Genomic DNA, 11854 nt, shown 5'->3' with positions numbered 1-11854 from the left:
TTTTTGTCCCTCCATGAGCCCCTCCCAGATTCTGCTGCAACCCTAGAAGGCAGAAAAGGCTCCACTACTGACAGACGCCCATGAGGGTTTAGGCAGAGCTCACAGTAAAGATCCAGTTGATGAACAGAAGGTAAAGAAAACCGTATTTCTTGCACCAAAGCATGTGTGGGTGGAGAGTCATGTCAGCAAGAAGGACTGACTTTCTGTTTTCAAACCACCCTGAATTTGAGTTTTGAGAATCCTGTAATTTTCACCAATCAGAAGCAAAAATAAATGGCATACAGACAGGGCTTCTCTGCCCAGTGTTTGTATTACATCGAAAATGTCACATTCATCCGGAGTCAGTCCTCGTGGCACCAGAATGGCTTGTCTGCTTTTTCTTGGGTAGTTAATTGAGCCTCTCCTACAATTCTTCATCTGCAGTATGGAAAAGGCACTTATCAAATGGAGAAGAGCCACACACACAACAAGGTGTTGATGTTTTGTCTCTGGCTGTCCCCTCTTTGTCTCCATGGTTGTGTCCCCCATTATTTAGCTTCTTTCCCCACAGCTGGGCAGTGCAGGGTGGACAGTGTATACTCAGCAAATAACTGATGATGATGATGATGATGATGGAGAAAGAGAAGAGAAACACATTGATAGTAATGGGCCCAAACATCTGTCAGGTGTTTGATAGTCCATGCAGCAGTTTCAAATATTTACTATGATTTGATCCCTTCAGGAGCTCTACAGAGCAGGAATTGTTATGCCCCTTTCACAGAAAAAGAAACCTAGAGAGCTAATGTGAGCAGTAACCATGAGAGGTCTCCATGCTGAAGGTATCCAGCCTGTGGTGTGGTGGAGTCTCCCCAAAGTTTGAGCTGTTGCTGGGGTGACACAGAGCTAGCATTAGCACCCCCCATCTTCATACTCCAGTTCCTGACTTTTCTCGATGACAAAGTCACCTCTTTTAATGAGAAATTGAAAATGTGAAGTTTTTCCCCTCATTTTTCCTTCCGTTTTTCTTTTTTCTTTGTTTTTATTTTTGAGACAGGCTAGTCACTTGAGCCCAAGAGTTTGAGGTTGTTGTGAGCTGTGACGTCACGGCACTCTACCCAGGGCAACAAAGTGAGACTCTGTCTCAAAAAAAAAAAAACCTCTATAAAGAAAATTATGAAATCCTCAGAAAGGAAATAGCAGAGGATATTAACAAATGGAAGAACATACCATGCTCATGGATGGGAAGAATCAACATTGTTAAAATGTCTATACTTCCCAAAGCAATCTACCTATTCAATGCCATTCCTATCAAAATACCAATATTGTACTTTCAAGACTTGGAGAAAATGATTCTGCGTTTTGTATGGAACCTGAAAAAACCGCATATAGCTAAGGCAGTTCTTAGTAATAAAAATAAAGCTGGGGGCATCAGCATACCGGATCTTAGTCTGTACTACAAAGCCATAGTGGTCAAGACAGCATGGTACTGGCACAAAAATAGAGACATAGACACTTGGAATCGAATTGAAAACCAAGAAATGAAACTAACATCTTACAACCACCTAATCTTCAATAAACCAAACAAGAACATACCTTAGGGGAAAGATTCCCTATTCAATAAATGGTGTTGGGAGAACTGGATGTCTACATGTAAAAGACTGAAACTGGACCCACACCTTTCCCCACTCACAAAAATTGATTCAAGATGGATAAAGGACTTAAATTTAAGGCATGAAACAATAAAAATCCTCCAAGAAAGCATAGGAAAAACACTGGAAGATATTGGCCTGGGGAAAGACTTTATGAAGAAGACTGCCATGGCAATTGCAACAACAACAAAAATAAACAAATGGGACTTCATTAAACTGAAAAGCTTCTGTATAGCTAAGGAGACAATAACCAAAGCAAAGAGACAACCTACACAATGGGAAAGGATATTTGCATATTTTCAATCAGACAAAAGCTTGATAACTAGGATCTATAGAGAACTCAAATTAATCCACATGAAAAAAGCCAACAGTCCCATATATCAATGGGCAAGAGACATGAATAGAACCTTCTCTAAAGATGACAGACGAATGGCTAACAAACACATGAAAAAATGTTCATCATCTCTATATATTAGAGAAATGCAAATCAAAACAACCCTGAGATATCATCTAACCCCAGTGAGAATGGCCCACATCACAAAATCTCAAAACTGCAGATGCTGGCGTGGATGTGGAGAGAAGGGAACACTTTTGCACTGCTGGTGGGACTGCAAACTAGTACAACCTTTCTGGAAGGAAGTATGGAGAAACCTCAAAGCACTCAAGCTAGACCTCCCATTTGATCCTGCAATCCCATTACTGGGCATCTACCCAGAAGGAAAGAAATCCTTTTATCATAAGGACACTTGTACTAGACTGTTTATTGCAGCTCAATTTACAATCGCCAAAATTGAGGAAACAGCATTTTCGCATTTAGGAAACAGCCTAAATGCCCACCAACCCAGGAATGGATTAATAAGCTGTGGTATATGTATACCATGGAATACTATTCAGCTATTAAAAAAAATGGAGGGCGGCGCCTGTGGCTCAGTCGGTAGGGCGCCGGCCCGATATACCGAGGGTGACGGGTTCAAACCCGGCCCCGGCCAAACTGCAACCAAAACATAGCCGGACCCTGTGGCGGGCGCCTGTAGTCCCAGCTACTCGGGAGGCTGAGGCAAGAGAATCGCTTAAGCCCAGGAGTTGGAGGTTGCTGTGAGCTGTGTGAGGCCACGGCACTCTACCGAGGGCCATAAAGTGAGACTCTGTCTCTACAAAAAAAAAAAAAAAAAATGGAGACTTACATCCTTCGTATTAACCTGGATGGAAGTGGAAGACATTATTCTTAGTAAAGCATCACAAGAATGGAGAAGCATGAATCCTATGTACTCAATTCTGATATGAGGACAATTAATGACAATTAAGGTTATGGGGGGGAGGAAAAGCAGAAAGAGGGACGGAGGGAGGGCGGTGGGGCCTTGGTGTGTGTCACACTTTATGGGGGCAAGACATGATTGCAAGAGGGACTTTACCTAACAATTGCAATCAGTGTAACCTGGCTTATTGTACCCTCAATGAATCCCCAACAATAAAAAAAAAAAAAAGAAAGTATTTTAAAACTAAAAAAAAAAAGCAACAACAACAACAAAGAATACCTGTCACAGGTTATTGTGAGAAAAAAAGTTAAAAATTAATGCGCTTTGCTTCAAGCCTTCGCAGCGTTCTTTCCCGCACCGAAGAGAAGGCCGGAACCGAACTCTCTTCCTGCCAAGGTGTCTATTGGTGTGCCCATTAAAGTGCTGCACCAGGCTGAAGGCCACATTGTAACGTGTGAGACAAACACTGGTGAGGTATATGGGGGGGGAGGAACTCATTGAAGCTGAAAACAACATGAACTGCCAGATGTCCAACATCACAGTCACGTACAGAGATGGTCGTGTGGCACAGCTGGAGCAAGTGTACATCCGTGGCAGCAAGATCCGATTTCTGATTTTGCCTGACATGCTGAAAAATGCACCCATGTTAAAGAGCATGAAAAATAAAAATCAAGGCTCAGGGGCCGGCTGGGGAAAAGCTGCTATTCTGAAGGTCCAAGTGGCTGCGAGGGGAAAAGGACATGGAAACATATTTCAGAAGTGAAGATAATTTTCTCTGTTGGACAGAACTTTGCCCTTTTTTCTTTAGGTTATCTGGGTTCATGGCTGTTTGTGTGTATGTCGTCCTAGGTTTTAACATCTTTTTCTTTAGATTGGGGAAATGTTAAACTAAACTAAATAAATCTTTTTTTTTTTTAAAGGAAAAAAATTAATAAAGGTCTGTCACAGCAGGTGGAATCTCAATGAATGAGGGGAGTGTATATGGAAGGAAACCTCAGAGAATTTTTAATAATCTTTGCATTAGAGAAGAAAAAACAGACTTAGAATGTTACATTAGAAAAGGCTCAAAAAACACTGAAAGATAATGAGGCTGCGACCATCAGAACTGGGACTTGAACTTGTGCTTCCTGTGAGAGTCAGCCTTGTGGCCTCAGCACCTGTTGGGCTCTAACACCTCCCTCGCATGTTACAATGTTGCTGTGTGACAAGGGGACCTTCTGGAGGAGTGTTGATTAACACAGCTGGCCATGGTGAGATGGAGGGGTCAGGGAGGACTGGAAGAGGAAGTGTTAACCCCACTCCGGCTTCTCCTTCCTCTAACGGAGCACAGCAGAGGTGCTACGTCCAATATGGACCTGCAGCCAAAGGGAAGGGGGACACGGAGGGCCTTAGAGGGCTTTTCTCTAGTCACTCCCCCCAGAAATATAGTACCTGTCATCGTGGTACTGTGAACAATTTCTTGAGTGGAAGGAACATAGAATAACTGGCTTGTCAGCAGAAAATCTCAAGCTGCGGGCTGTTGGCATGAGTCTTTTTTTTTTTTTCTCTTAGGACTCTATTTCTTCATCCTGAAGTACATTAGTTGGCCTTCCTTCCTTCCGACAGAGTCCCCCTCTGTTGCCCTGGCTAGAGCCACAATATTACCCTAATTTGCAGCAACTTTCAAACTCCTGGGTTCAAGTGATCCTCCTGCCTCAGCCTCCCAAGTAGCTGGGACTACAGGTGCCTGCCACCACACCCAGCTAATTTTTCTATTTTTAGTAGAGACTGGCCTCTTGCTCTTGCTTAGGTTGGTCTCAGACTCCTGAGCTCAAGCAATCCACCCAGCTGGGCCTCCCAGAGTGCTAGGATTACAGGCATGAGACACCGCGCCTACCTCGCATGAGTCATGAATCTTTTGATTAATTATTTGCCTTAAAAATGAAAATGTCTACTTCCTTCCATCCTCAAACTTGAGAGTTGGGAATATTCTACCCATCTTGAATTTTAGAGCTGGTTTTGAAGGGAAGTGCTTTTCATCCTTTTTATCTATGATCCATCCTAAGAAATATAGACAAACATTCTAATATCTATTCTATTTTATTTCATAGTATTTATTATACGTCATACTTTAATGTTTGTTTTGACTCATTAAATTGGCTTTTGACACACTGGTGGGTCGTGACTTGGAGTTTAAAAACTACTGTGAAGAGATGACAGTGTACCTTCTCCGTGCTGTGTTAGAAAAAGCCAACGCCCAGAGAGGTGGAGTGATTGCCTGAGGTTGCACAGCAAATAGTTCTAGAGGAATCAGTGACAAAACAAGGACCAGAACCCAGGTCTCCAGTTCACTGACTCTCAAGTCACCAGGCAGGGTGACTTTTGGGACACCCTGTGTTGTGCCCTTGAGGGGCTTACAGTGTGACAATTTATGATGCGACAGACACTGCCCCAGAGTCAACATGGGTTTTTACGGGAGCACAGAGTTGGATAATAATGTAAATTAAATTGAGGACTACAGACTTCCCAGGAGTAAGTGATACTCGAGCTAAGGATTAAAGAAAGTAAGTGATACTTTCTCTTTTTTTTTTTTTTTGAGGCAGAGCCTCAAGCTGTCATCCTGAGTAGAGTGCTGTGGCATCACAGCTCACAGCAACCTCCAACTCCTGGGCTCAAGAGATTCTCCTGTCTGTGCCTCCCAAGTACCTGGGACTACAGGCACCCGGCACAACACCCGGCTATTTTTTGGTTGCAGCCATCATTATTGTTTGGCAGGCCCAGGCTGGATTCGAACCTGCCAGCTTAGGTATATGTGGCTGGCGCCGAGCCAAGTAAGTGATACTTGAGCTAAGGATTAAAGAAAGGACAGATAGCCCCCGGCGAGGTGAGATTTGGGGAAAGCCATAGAAAGTAGAGAGAACAGCAAATTCCCAGGTAGGGAGGAAACAGGACGCCGGGGAGAGAGGCAGACAGTGGGGAGAGAAGGGCAGTGAGGCCAGGAGGGCCGACACACACGTGCTCACACACAGACGCCCACAGGCTTTGGGAGCTGAGGAAGCATTTCGAATCAGTAGCTAACCAACCCAGCTTATGTTTCCAGCTGTTTGGTAGCCAGTGAACCAAGGACGCAATGGTCACAGGCAGCAGGGAGGCCGTGTCTCCTTTGGTGAATGCCAGGCCTTTGCTTCTCTTAACAACATTGGCCAACCCTGTTCACACACTGTCTGATGCAGGGTGACATAGCTAGATTTCCTGTCTTCCCAGGACAGCCCTACACTTCCGGACACAGACTGCATGGTGTAGAACCCTAGATGATCGCTCTGACGCCAGGCTCCATAGGTCCATGTTCCCCTGACCCTGATGATCTCCATTCTACCTTCATTACCAGAAACAAGACCACGCCCTCCCCACACCAGCCCTGGGACTGTTCTCAGGTTTGTGCTGGGACTTGCTGCTGTGCATTTTGTCCACCCCTCCCATTTCAAGCAACACTTACAGGCTTGGGAAGATCCCTTATAATCCAAGGCCGGGCTCGGTGGCTCACGCCTGTCATCACAGCACTCTGGGAGGCTGAGCCAGGTGGGATCCTTTGGGCTCAGGAGTTTGAGACCTGCCCAAGCAGGAGCGAGATCCCATCTCTACTAAAAATAGAAAAACTAGCTGGGTACAGTGGCAGGTACCTGTAGTCCTAGCTACACGGGAAACTGAGGCTGCAGAATTGCTTGATCCCAGGAGTCTGAGGTTGCTGTGAGCTAGGCTGATGCCACAGCACTCTAGCCTGGGCAACATAGTGAGACTGTATCTCAAAAAAAAAAAATTGTAATCCAGAGTGATATTCTATTCTACTGGTGGTGATCCTTACTAACAGAAGAAGTAATAATTACCATGTTAGGTGTTTCTACACCACAGCACTCTGCTTGGTGGGTTATGACTATGAACTCAGTTTTGTCAAATAGGTGAAGGTGATTTAGTTTGTAGGTGTTGGGGCCAGACAGTCTGGCTCCAGAAGCCATGCTGATGGCCACCACCACGTACAATCAACGATAAGGACAGATACCCATTGCTGTGGGAATCCATCACGGAGTACCCACCTATCTACCTCCCCTGTTACCTCCAGGAAGAATTCAGGGGAAATTACAAGTATACGCTTGCTGAATTGCATAGAAAACTTCTGATTTAAACGGAGACAAACCCTGAGTCAGCCCTGTCAGTGGAAACAAAGTATGTGTGTGGTGGGTCACGGAGATCAGTGGCCACAGAAGAGGTAAAGGGTAGGTTTGGGAAGGACTGCAGCCCAGGAGAGATGGCAGCCAGGTACATGGGGAAGAGGAGGCCGTAAGCCTCTTTCTGATCCAGTGGGACTCTGGGAACAGAAACAGAAAGAACTGTGGAAGTGACCGAAGGTGGCCTGGGAATTTGTTGCCTGGAAAGAGGTCTGCCTCAGATAAGCACTTCTGAGTTCCCTCTTGAGGTTCAGCACAAGCATCGTTTGGACAAGGGACTGACACAGGCAGGAGGCAGAGGCAGCCAGTGGGCAGTATGGTCACCACTGGGGCTCACACTTTGTTGGATTGGTTGGGAGAACCGCCTACAGCTTGGGAGGCCATAAGGCCCTGTGGTTGCTTTAAGTCTGGGGGGGCCTCACAGCAGGGACCATACACCCCTGGCATGGATGTCAGATGGAGCTTGGGTTTCAGCCTATGCGCAAGTGGAGCTGGGCCACTCTGTGCACTCACAACTCCACTGCGATTCCAGCTTGACCTGGTCTGAAAAAGGTTCAGCCGGAGTCCAGCAGGACCGTGACCACCACAGTGACCTCTGCGAAGCCTCCTCTGTGCAGAGACTCGGCACCTCACTGGTTAGGAAACACGTGGGCTTCGGAGCAGGCAGACACAGATCTGGCTCTGTGCCTTACCACTTACTTGACAAATCCCTCTGAGCCTCAGCTTCGTGTTTATGAAGGAGTTGCGCTGAGGATTGTGCTAGCACCGCAAGGTGGCTAGCGCAGTGCCTGATATATATAAACCCACCACAAATTATTGTGATTGTTTTTTACTTGAAGAGCCCTTGGCTCTTCCGGCGTGTGAGTTGTATCACGATAAGCTGTACCCACCTCAAGGTCAAATGATTTCTGCTTTTATATTCTTTTCTAATATTTTGTATTTTTAAAAATCTGCTTTTAAACCACCACCTCGATATTTTCAGGGTCTTATTTTGTAATAATGTGAGCTGAAGCTCCCTCCTGCAGCGTTTGGGAAGCAAGTGAGGCCCTGAGCAGCTGTTAATGACATTGCCTCCGCAGAATGGCACAGCATGGCTCGCATCAGCAGTCAGGGCAAGGAGCACCCACGCGAAGACACAGGAGCCCGTTTGCATTAGAATCCTGCACCAGCTTTCTTCAGGAACGCCCAGGCGGGGTGGGTGCTGGGAAGGACAACTGTGGGAAGAGCCGGAGAAGCCGAGGAGTAAGGGAGGGCGGTGAGCATCCGCAGCCAGAGCGAGAGGGGCGGCCTCCTGGGTGCCGGCCATGTGGCAGGCCTTTCCTCCAGGTGCTGGCAGCGTGGTAGTCCTGTCCCCCAGGTGCTTGCAATGTGGCAGTCTTGTCCCCCGGGTACTGGCAAAGTGGCAGTCCTGTTCCCCGGGTGCTTGCAATGTGGCAGTCTTGTCCCCCGAGTACTGGCAAAGTGGCAGTCCTGTTCCCCGGGTGCTGGCTGTGTGGCAGTCCTGTCCCCCGGGTGCTGACGGTATGGCAGTCCTGTCCCCCGGGTGCTGGTGGTGTGGCAGTCCTATCCCCCAGTGTTGGTGGTGTGGCAGTCTTGTCCCCTAGGTGCTTGTAATGTGGCAGTCCTGTCCACTGGGTGCTGGCAATGTGGCAGTCCTGTCCCTGGGGTGCTTGTAATGTGGCAATCTTGTCCCCTGGGTGCTTGTAATGTGGTAGTCCTGTCCCCGGGGTGCTTGTAATGTGGCAGTCTTGTCCCCTGGGTGCTTGTAATGTGGCAGTCTTGTCCCCTGGGTGCTTGTAATGTGGCAGTCTTGTCCCCTGGGTGCTTGTAATGTGGCAGTCTTATCCCTGGGTGCTGGTAATGTGGCAGTCCTGTCCCTGGGTGCTTGTAATGTGGCAGTCCTGTCCACTGGGTGCTTGTAATGTGGCAGTCTTGTCCCCTGGGTGCTTGTAATGTGGCAGTCTTGTCCCCTGGGTGCTTGTAATGTGGCAGTCTTGTCCCCTGGGTGCTTGTAATGTGGCAGTCTTGTCCCCTGGGTGCTTGTAATGTGGCAGTCTTGTCCCTGGGTGCTGGCAATGTGGCAGTCTTGTCCCCTGGGTGCTTGTAAATGTGGCAGTCTTGTCCCTGGGTGCTGGCAATGTGGCAGTCTTGTCCCCTGGGTGCTTGTAATGTGGCAGTCTTGTCCCCTGGGTGCTTGTAATGTGGCAGTCTTGTCCCTGGGTGCTGGTAATGTGGCAGTCTTGTCCCCTGGGTGCTTGTAATGTGGCAGTCTTGTCCCTGGGTGCTGGTAATGTGGCAGTCTTGTCTCCTGGGTGCTTGTAATGTGGCAGTCCTGTCCACTGGGTGCTGGCAATGTGGCAGTTCTGTCCACTGGGTGCTTGTAATGTGGCAGTCCTGTCCACTGGGTGCTTGTAATGTGGCAGTCTTGTCCCCTGGGTGCTTGTAATGTGGCAGTCTTGTCCCCTGGGTGCTGGTAATGTGGCAGTCTTGTCCCCGGGTGCTGGTAATGTGGCAGTCTTGTCCCCTGGGTGCTGGTAATGTGGCAGTCTTGTCCCCAGGTGCTGGTAATGTGGCAGTCTTGTCCCCTGGGTGCTTGTAATGTGGCAGTCTTGTCCCCTGGGTGCTGGCAATGTGGCAGTCTTGTCCCCTGGGTGCTGGCAATGTGGCAGTCTTGTCCCCTGGGTGCTTGTAATGTGGCAGTCTTGTCCCCTGGGTGCTGGTAATGTGGCAGTCTTGTCTCCTGGGTGCTTGTAATGTGGCAGTCCTGTCTCCTGGGTGCTTGTAATGTGGCAGTCCTGTCCACTGGGTGCTTGTAATGTGGCAGTCCTGTCCACTGGGTGCTTGTAATGTGGCAGTCTTGTCCCCTGGGTGCTTGTAATGTGGCAGTCTTGTCCCTGGGTGCTTGTAATGTGGCAGTCTTGTCCCCTGGGTGCTGGTAATGTGGCAGTCTTCTCCCTGGGTGCTGGTAATGTGGCAGTCTTCTCCCTGGGTGCTTGTAATGTGGCAGTCTTGTCCCCTGGGTGCTTGTAATGTGGCAGTCCTGTCCACTGGGTGCTGGCAATGTGGCAGTCCTGTCCACTGGGTGCTGGCAATGTGGCAGTCCTGTCCACTGGGTGCTTGTAATGTGGCAGTCCTGTCTCCTGGGTGCTTGTAATGTGGCAGTCCTGTCCCCTGGGTGCTTGTAATGTGGCAGTCCTGTCCCCTGGGTGCTTGTAATGTGGCAGTCCTGTCCCCTGGGTGCTTGTAATGTGGCAGTCCTGTCCCCTGGGTGCTTGTAATGTGGCAGTCCTGTCCCCTGGGTGCTTGTAATGTGGCAGTCCTGTCCCCTGGGTGCTTGTAATGTGGCAGTCCTGTCCACTGGGTGCTTGTAATGTGGCAGTCCTGTCCACTGGGTGCTTGTAATGTGGCAGTCCTGTCCACTGGGTGCTTGTAATGTGGCAGTCCTGTCCACTGGGTGCTTGTAATGTGGCAGTCCTGTCCACTGGGTGCTTGTAATGTGGCAGTCCTGTCCCTGGGATGCTTGTAATGTGGCAGTCTTGTCCCCAGGTGCTTGTAATGTGGTAGTCCTGTTCTAGGCCCTTGGCATACATTTTTCTCACCTCGTCCTCACAATGATTACTGAGATGCCCCACTCCCTTGTTTATTGATGAGCTAGATCCGCCTCTTCGCCTCCTTGTATATTGGAGGTGAAGTGACTTGCCTGAGATCACACAGGCAGGCTTTGCACTCAGATCCTCTGATTCCCCTTACTGGGAAGAACAAAAGCTCGTGGAGGCTGTTCTGGAGTCTGCACCAGCCACTGGGTGCAGGAACCAGACCTCCTCTTCCTCATGGGCACTTTCAGGGGATGGACGTCACGATCTCTGCAGTCCTTTTTGCCCCTCACATGGTGCCTTCATCGCTTCGGGAAGCTCTGCTCAGTGATTCAGGGAAACAAAAGGAAAATGCTTGCAGTCGCTATTTAATTCATATATGAACTTCCACCCAACTTTTTTTTTTTTTTTTATTTCAAGAGGTTTATTCTGAGCCAAATTTGAGCACCATAGCCCAAAGCCATGCCCAAGAGGCCTTGAGCAAGTGAACTTCTCCACCCAACTTTCCATAAAAATATCAAACTTTTTTATTATTATTATTGATACAGAGTCTCACTTTGTCACCCTCAGTAGAGTGCCATGATGTCACAGCTCACTGCACCTCAAACTCTTGGGCTCAAGTGATTCTCATGCCTCAGCCTCCCTAGTAGCTGGGACTACAGGCACCTGCCACAATGCCCAGCTATTTTTGTTGTTGTTGTTTGTTTGTTTGTTTAGTAGGCCTGGGCCAGGTTCAAACCCACCAGCCCTAGAGCATGTGGTTGGTGCCCTAACCACTGAGCTACGGGCCCCCAGCCAAAAATACCAAACATTTTGATTCAATAATTATTAACACTTTGCTGTATTTGATTCCTTTGTATTTCTCTATATGTGTATCTTTCTATCTGAACTTTTGAAATTTGGTAGTGGGCATCTTAAAATTTCACCCCTAAATATTTTATCCTGCATCTCCTAAGAACAAGGACGTTTTCTTACACACCCACAATACCATTATCACACCAAGAGTGGGAACAATAGTTCCCTGTTTGTATCCACCTTGAATACCCTGTCCAGATCAAAATGTCCTTGTCTGCAGATGGTCTTTTTTTATAGTTCCTGTTTTTTTGAACCAAGAACCAATCAAGTTTCATCCACGGTACTTGGTTAAGCAAGTTAAACAGGAACGGTCTCTCCAG

General features: G+C 47.9%; 1 pseudogene; it reads left to right on the top strand.

Moving 5' to 3' along the window:
- Positions 1-3202: 3202 nt before the first annotated feature.
- Positions 3203-3776, top strand: LOC128593909 (small nuclear ribonucleoprotein Sm D3-like; annotated as a pseudogene).
- Positions 3777-11854: the final 8078 nt, after the last annotated feature.

The sequence above is a fragment of the Nycticebus coucang genome, chromosome 9 (genome assembly GCF_027406575.1).
Source record: "Nycticebus coucang isolate mNycCou1 chromosome 9, mNycCou1.pri, whole genome shotgun sequence".
Lineage (NCBI taxonomy): Eukaryota > Metazoa > Chordata > Mammalia > Primates > Lorisidae > Nycticebus > Nycticebus coucang.
This window is presented reverse-complemented; position numbering and strand designations above follow the sequence as displayed.